The 7,423-nt window shown below is 47.7% G+C and overlaps 1 long non-coding RNA gene across 1 annotated transcript; it reads right to left on the bottom strand.

The window, feature by feature from the left end:
• Positions 1 to 4,773: 4,773 nt before the first annotated feature.
• Positions 4,774 to 6,277, bottom strand: LOC142568571 (uncharacterized). Its single transcript, XR_012825462.1, has 4 exons — positions 5,909 to 6,277; positions 5,644 to 5,826; positions 5,043 to 5,151; positions 4,774 to 4,830 (listed from the first exon to the last, which is right to left on the bottom strand). It is a non-coding gene; the product is annotated as an uncharacterized LOC142568571 (long non-coding RNA).
• Between the last annotated feature and the right edge of the window lie 1,146 nt (positions 6,278 to 7,423).

The raw sequence follows: 7,423 nt of genomic DNA on the forward strand, positions 1-7,423 counted from the left end.
GAGCGAGTGCGTGCGACGTGTGGCAGAGGCTGTCGTGAACGCAGGGGCCCGCAACAAGTGGGTCCATTTTCCAAAGACAGCCGAGGAAAAGGCAGCCGTGAAGGAGGGTTTCCTTCGCCGCGGCGTTATCCCCGGCGTCATCGGATGCGTAGACGGCAGCCTCATAGCCATAATCGCGCCCAAGGGTGAGCGCAAGGCTGTGTTCATGTGCCGCAAGGGATACTACGCCCTCAACTGCATGTTCGTAAGTAAAACTCGCGTTTTCTGCGATCCTTTTTGAAAGTTACGTTGCTCTCGCCAACGAGCACTTTCTCTGGTTTACGTTTTACCTCAGATCTGCGACGCGGACATGAAAATCTTGGCCTTGGACCCTCTGCGACCGGGGTCGGACCACGACGCTTTCGTCTGGCGGACGACATGGTTGCGCCGGCGGTTCCAAGCGGGGCGCATCGTGAATGCCGGGGAATACCTCCTCGGTGAGAAAAAAAACCTTTTTTTTTTGGCGCAGTCACGCTTCAGCAGCGCAGAACGCCGTGTCCGCTCCAACCCAAGCTTTTAACCAAACCACAAGAACATGAGTAAGTCCGGAGTAAAAAAAGAAAATTGAGACATTGACTGCCACCATTGGCAATGTTCGAAGTGTTAAGTTACAAGCACATATGTGTCTGCGAGGAGCTGACGAAAGCAACACGTATTAGTGCTTACTGCACCCAGTGACTGCCAGAAGCAAGAAATGAACACACATTACTGCTACTACTGTCATTGATAGCACCAACAAGTGTTGATTTCTTGTTTGTGGCAGGCACCGAGTAGTGCACTTGTAAATAGGTTAAGAGTTTGTGTCGGTTATGGACATGCTCAACTCATGCTTTTACTTGGGACTTGCAACCCTGAAGTCTACCTTTGTTGAATGATGCTGTAGCTTTCCTCAGTTGACAACTTGCCTCTCGTCAGCAGAGTACTCAATGTACTATTTCCATCTTTGTGCAGGTGACAGTGGCTACCCCTTGGAGCCGTGGCTCCTGACCCCGGTTCCTGGCCATCCTCCAGTGCAGACAGCCGAGGGGCAGTACAACACAGCACATGCCGCCATGCGTTCCGTAGTGGAGAGGTGCATTGGGCTCTTAAAGAGCCGTTTCCGCTGTCTTCAGCGATATCGCACCCTCCTCTACGAGCCGGAACGTGCAGCCAACATTGTCGCGGCATGTGCTGTGTTGCACAACCTTCGCCTTTCTGAAGGCGATGAATCAGGCGATGACAGCGATGACGACAGCAGCAGCGGCAGTAGTAGCGAGCTTGACAATAACGGCGACCCCATTCCACACGGTCTGCCCCGAAACACGGGCTCCAGAATGCACTACTTGAGAGGGCGGGCTGTTCGCGACAATGTCATTGGCATGTTTGGCACAACCCGTGCGCAGCACATGCGTTATCTGAGGAGTGTGCGGCGGCAGCTGCGACGTCAACAGCAGCGTCGGCATCGCTAGGTGCATGCGCACAGTTTTAAGTAATTGCATTGTGCATTTCATGCTGTGAAATTGCAGATACATTTGACGTGCTAAGTTGTAGTTGATGTCTGCGTAATGCAAAACATTCATGATTTGTTGAGAAATGTAAAACTTGTTAAAAAAATTAAATTATGGGGTTTTACATGCCAAAACCACTTTCTGATTATGAGGCACGTCGTAGTGGAGGGCTCCGGAAATTTCAACCACCTGGGGTTCTTTGACGTGCACCTAAATCTAAGTACATGGGTGTCTTCGCATTTCGCCCCCATCGAAATGCGGCCGCCGTGGCCGGGATTCGATCCCTCGTGCTCAGCAGCCTAACACCATAGCCACTGAGCAACCACGGTGGGTACATAAAAGTTGTGTAGTGAAGGGTTATGTAAAGCCTGCATTTATATTAAGTAAAACAGTATCATTAGTGGTGACATATGAGACTGAAAGCAAGCTAAAAATAAGTGCATATTCAAAGTTTCTGCCACAATTTCCTTGTTGCTGCTGTCGTCATCTAGATGCATGTAGCCTGATTTTTACTCGTATCCCCTTACGCATTGATGGACATAAGCGCCTGTCTCCTCGCTTTCTACTAGCACAGAGAAGCTCACAGAAGCCAAGATGTACAGTGCACGTCACACCTTCCGCTCCATGGAACGTGCTGTTGCACGCGCAGCTTCTAGGTCCTCCACCATTTTGTCTCGCAGCAACGGCAAAGTTCCTTTCGAGTGACGAAAATGCCGTCCAACTGGTCATCCGACATGTCAAACGCTGTGGCTCCCGCGAGCAGTTGATAGATTTCAACAAAGTGACCTCACTTGTATATAGCAGAACTCAGCAATGTTTGTACAGTGCAAGCTAGCACTAGAAATGTGGTTGCGATGTGTAAATAAAAGCACTACAGGAAAACTGCACCTTTCTGTATTTCAGCTTTCAACATACACTTGTTTATGTACACATCACATGCAACAGTCTCTACATTGAAGAAGTGTGAGTACTCAGTAGTAGAGACATTATGCAACATATCACAGACACGTTGGAATAAATATTGGATCACATTGTTCTTGCATCATAATATATCACAGGTAACGACATGCATCGTTTAAGAAAACTGTTGTACACTGCACAAGTACACAGTAATAACAACTGGCTTAAACTGCACCAGAAACAGAAATGAGCAGGTGCTTAAATCACACGCCAACCGAATATTTATCACAGCGAAATGTATAGGTACATCACTACATGTGAAAGGAACATGCTGTTGTGGCGCTCTGAAACTGAAAGAGCCATAGCACCATACTTTGATATTCAGTAAGACAAACTGCATAAATATTACACACAAATTGCACCACAAGGGCTAAAATACAATGTACCACAACCTGAAAGATTACTGAATGACAACAAAATGTTTGATAGTGAGACAGATGTGCAAGAAAAGAGACATTCCAGCTCAGTAGGTAGTGACACAAACAAATATGCAACAAACAAAAAATAAACATTACAAATGAAAAGAAGGAGCATAGGCAAGGAATTTTCATAACTTTTTTTTTCTTTTTTGCTGTGTATATTGGCAGGTTGCTTTCGACATTGTAGTAAGGCCTGAAACTTTCACCATTCGATGACAAGGATTAAATTGTAGAACAATTGCAGTGTGGCGTCGTGCTTAAATTGACATGACAATAACTAGGCACCTCAAAATTGCAGTGCCACAGTCGGAATGCCCGCACACACCAGGCCTACAGGCACTTTTGCAGGTGACCCTGATGGTGTGCACGCTCTTATGGCTGAAGTAAACCTTGAAGAAAAAATTCATGCTGCAATGGCTATGCTACTTATGGTTGCATGAAAGGGTGACTTCAGCAATTATTTATTTGCAAACTAGCAATATTTTCCCTTCATATCATTAATACATCAGCAAATTTTAAGATAAGTTACAAATTCCTTGCCTATGCTACCTTTGCATCCTTTAATTATGTGGGTCCTGAGAGGGGGGAGGGGCTTGGCTGCCACCATGCCCCAGTGCAGCCAGCAGCAGCTGAAGCAGGCGCTCGTGGGTCTCGTGCGACCGACGCGCCACTTCGAGGCGCTGCCGCTGCACTTCCCGCATTCGCGCCACCTCCTCCCCGAGGTGCCGCAGGCTCTCCATGTGCGCCTCGTGGTGCTGCCGCAGGCTCTGCATGTGGGCCTCGTGGTGTTGTTAGCAAAGACGTGTAATTAGTTTAATTACAGAAGTTCAGTAACAAGGCCTTCGTGTGTTGCATTCATCCGCATTTGCAGGCTATTGTCTTGTCATTGTATGTTCAAACACTGGAAATATCTTTCTGGCCCATCAAACTTGTGCCGTCGCATTCTATTAAGATGTGTTCCATTGCTATACCTGCTTCCTTGAACTCAACGCCACTTTTTTTCTTTTTGCCACATAATTGCGTAGATATTTACACATGTTATATCACGCAAATGTGTACAAGATATCACCACAGGACTACACGTATACGTTATGCTTGTTCACTGATTAATATAATTTTTAGAGAGGTCATATGCTCATCAATTTCATACGCAGAAAAATATACATCTGTGGCCTTACACACACCTGCCGGTTTTGCTCCAGCAGTTGTTGGCGGAAGCGGGTGTCCTCTTGAACTCTCGCTTCCTCCAACTGGCTCTGGTGAACGTATGCGGCAGTAGCCGTCAGCACAGCACCATCGAGTTCCTGCTGCCTGGGCTGTCTACGGGGTGCCCGTGGCTCTCGAGGGGTAGGCTGCGGCACCTGCGGGGTAGGCTGCGGCACCTGTGGGGTTGGCTGCGGCACCTGGGTGGTAGGCCGCAGCACCTGGGGGGTAGCCGGTGGCTCTTCATGCAAGGCAAAAGCAAAGACTGCTCATTCACTGTTATCCGACCTACACAGATTGATTGTCCTAACCAGTCACTTTGAAATGTCATTATAGCTGCATAGCTACAATAATGATACACAAAACAGGTAGTTAGAGCAAAAGATGCCACAAAAAGTTGCTGGTAGCAGTAACCTATAACATGCACAAGGAATCTCTATTACAACATCATGTCATTTGTAGTCTTGCATTTCTCCTCCATGAATAAGAGCTGGATGCTGGACACAGAGGTAATAACAGCACAGTGACGTACTTTACTTCATAGCAAGATCATGCAGCAACTGCAAACAACAATGCTACTACAAAAGCTAGGTCACTGCCTTACGTGTAAGGCCACTTGGCCGAGCAACAGCTGCAGGGCCCGACACCACGAAGGCAGTTGTCGGTGGTGGATGTCTGCGGGAACCGCTGGGCCCTGCAGCTTCCTCTGAACTTATGTCGTCCTGCAATCATAGTAGTGTTCAGACATTGCGAGCAGTGTGTGCAATGCGCATCATGTACACAAGTTGCTGCTCAGAGTACATAACCTATATTGTCACTTGCACAGAAAAATGGCTTAAAAATTTTGCAATATTGTGTTACAATGTAATGCTGAAAATTTGTGAGGTCACAGCAGGTCACACAAACAACACTTTTTTAAATCCAATGTACGCACCTCGCTATCGGCGAAGTACTCAGGGGGGGAAACAAGGACCCCTCCTGTCCTCATAAGGACGTCGAGGACGCGGCCGTCGACGCCACCCACTTTGCCACCTCCAGTAGCCCTGCAAACACGGCAACAACGACAACGTGAAACGACGTTACTGTCAGCATCATTAGAAGCTCACCTCTTCTCGCTCGCGGCCCTGGCCGCTTCTTTTTTCGCTTTATGGGCCATGTTGGCCCAATGGTTGCGCCAATGGTTGCGCTGGTCTTTACGGCTGGCCCCTGTGCGTTAAGCACCGCCGCCACCTCCTCCCACAGTTCGTTTTTTCGAGCAGCAGTCATACGTGGCGAGAACTCTGTAGAAGCTATCGCCAGGTATGGGTGCTGCTCGATGAACTGCACGAGAATAGCCGCCTGCTCTTTCGACACCCGCGGCCCTTTCGCTGCCATTTTCTCTTTGTCAACTTGGGAATTTCAGCCGGCCCGCAGCACAGTAAGAAATTTAGAGGCAAACATTCTGTCTAAGCTAAGCGCCTGCCTAAAGTGCTCACTACGACTCATTTCTGCCTTTTTGTACCACTAATGTCAAAAAAGGTGAAGTCACTACTCACATTTAATGTTGTAGCAGCTTCTTTCTCGGAGCGTATCAGTGCAGGAAGTATTACCGATGCAGCGATAACTTTGACTATCGTTATGTCATGGCGGTACCCTATGGAAAATGCCTTGACAGTTCTCGATCCACTATGTTGCAATGTTTGACCTCGGGGGCTACGGATAATTCTTCTTGGCCCTTCCTAAAGAAGAAATTATCACACGTCAGACATGCAGCGAAAACCACACGACAATGCAAGCAGTACACGAGCAATAGTTACTCACCTTAATCAGTATCTGACGGGGGCGGGGCCGCAATTACGGGCACGCAAGGGGCTGTCAGCTGTTCAGACAGACACGCTAGGGGCGGTCAGCTGTTCACAGGTAAACAAAGGCTGCCATTTTGCGTGCGCTCAATGGCATGGATTGGATGCACACCCGACTACTATGTGGCTACGGCTTCAAAAATAGAGCACTTGCGTTTGCATTTCTTTGGACTGCGGCAGCTTTTGCGTTGTAATGTAACAAAATGAATTTGCTTTACGCAGCATGGAAGTCCGATTTTATTAAGTGCCGTTTTATAAAACAAATTTGCTATACAGTCCCGGAAAAAGAGAAGAGAATACGAAAGAAACATCCGGCCAATGAAGGGAGCTTCTGATTGGACGATCCGAGAAATGTCGTGCCTACGTATACACAATTTCCAAAATCGATGACGTCACGCGAAAAGGCAATGGCATGAAAAAAGTCATTTCTGCCAAAATCGCACCCCAGCTGCAGCGCTTCGCAGCAGAAATGGGCAGTGGATATTCCCAGCTTCGATTTTTCTGCCAGAGATGGCGCTACTCGGCAGGAGCAGTGGCGTCGCTCGCGGTGCTTGGGTAGCCTATACTGCAGCAGACATAAACAGAGAAGTGCATAGAGCAGGCTTTGGCGGAGGCTTTACACGAAATGGCATCCACTTTAATGGAAGGCTAGGAGCCCAGATCGGCTGGCGCCTGGCAGGTCAGGAAGTAGCTTTTTTAAGGGGTGCACTGCGCCTCCCGGCGTAGGGGTAGGTAGAAACAATATAGAAAGTGCAACAACAAAGGCTGACGCCAATAAAATGGCCACTAGGAGGTCGAGGCAGAAAACAACAAAAAAGAAATTTTAACACCAGGATCAGGTACATAAACCTGCAAGGCTGTAGAAAGAGAGCGAAGTGGTTAGAAATAGGACAGCAGTTAAAGGACGAACAAGTAGGTGTATACTCACTATGCGAAACGCATCTCAGGGATCTAGAAGACCCACCGTTTATTGAGGGCTACGTCTGGGGAGGGAGCAACAGAACAACAATGGAGAGAGGAAGGGAGGATGAATAGGTATGCTAATACATGGAGGAACAAATTGGCAAAGAATAAACTTAACTTGCCAAGAACATGTCTGGGTATCAGGTACAATTGCCGGTATAAAGAAATGGCTAGGAGTAGCTATTTAGGGACAGGGGTCAAATGCAGGCAAGAGAACAAGGATCTAGTGAAGTGTCTCGATGACGATATAAAGCAGTTTGGAGGAGGCGCCAATATTTGTCTACTGGCTGAGCTGAATGGCCACATCGAGGATCTGGATGGATACACAAATTGCAATGGGAAATTGATGCTAAACTTCTCTGAGCGACACAACCTAGTTATAGTAAATAGAGAAACTAAGTGTGACGGACACATCACGTGGTAGTCCCGTAACAGACAAACGACCATTGACTACTGCTTAATGTCGCAGGGGGTTGTATAGCAAGCTCGCAATAATGGAAATAGACGAAGA

Source organism: Dermacentor variabilis, unplaced genomic scaffold (genome assembly GCF_050947875.1).
Source record: "Dermacentor variabilis isolate Ectoservices unplaced genomic scaffold, ASM5094787v1 scaffold_21, whole genome shotgun sequence".
Classification (NCBI taxonomy): Eukaryota; Metazoa; Arthropoda; class Arachnida; order Ixodida; family Ixodidae; genus Dermacentor; species Dermacentor variabilis.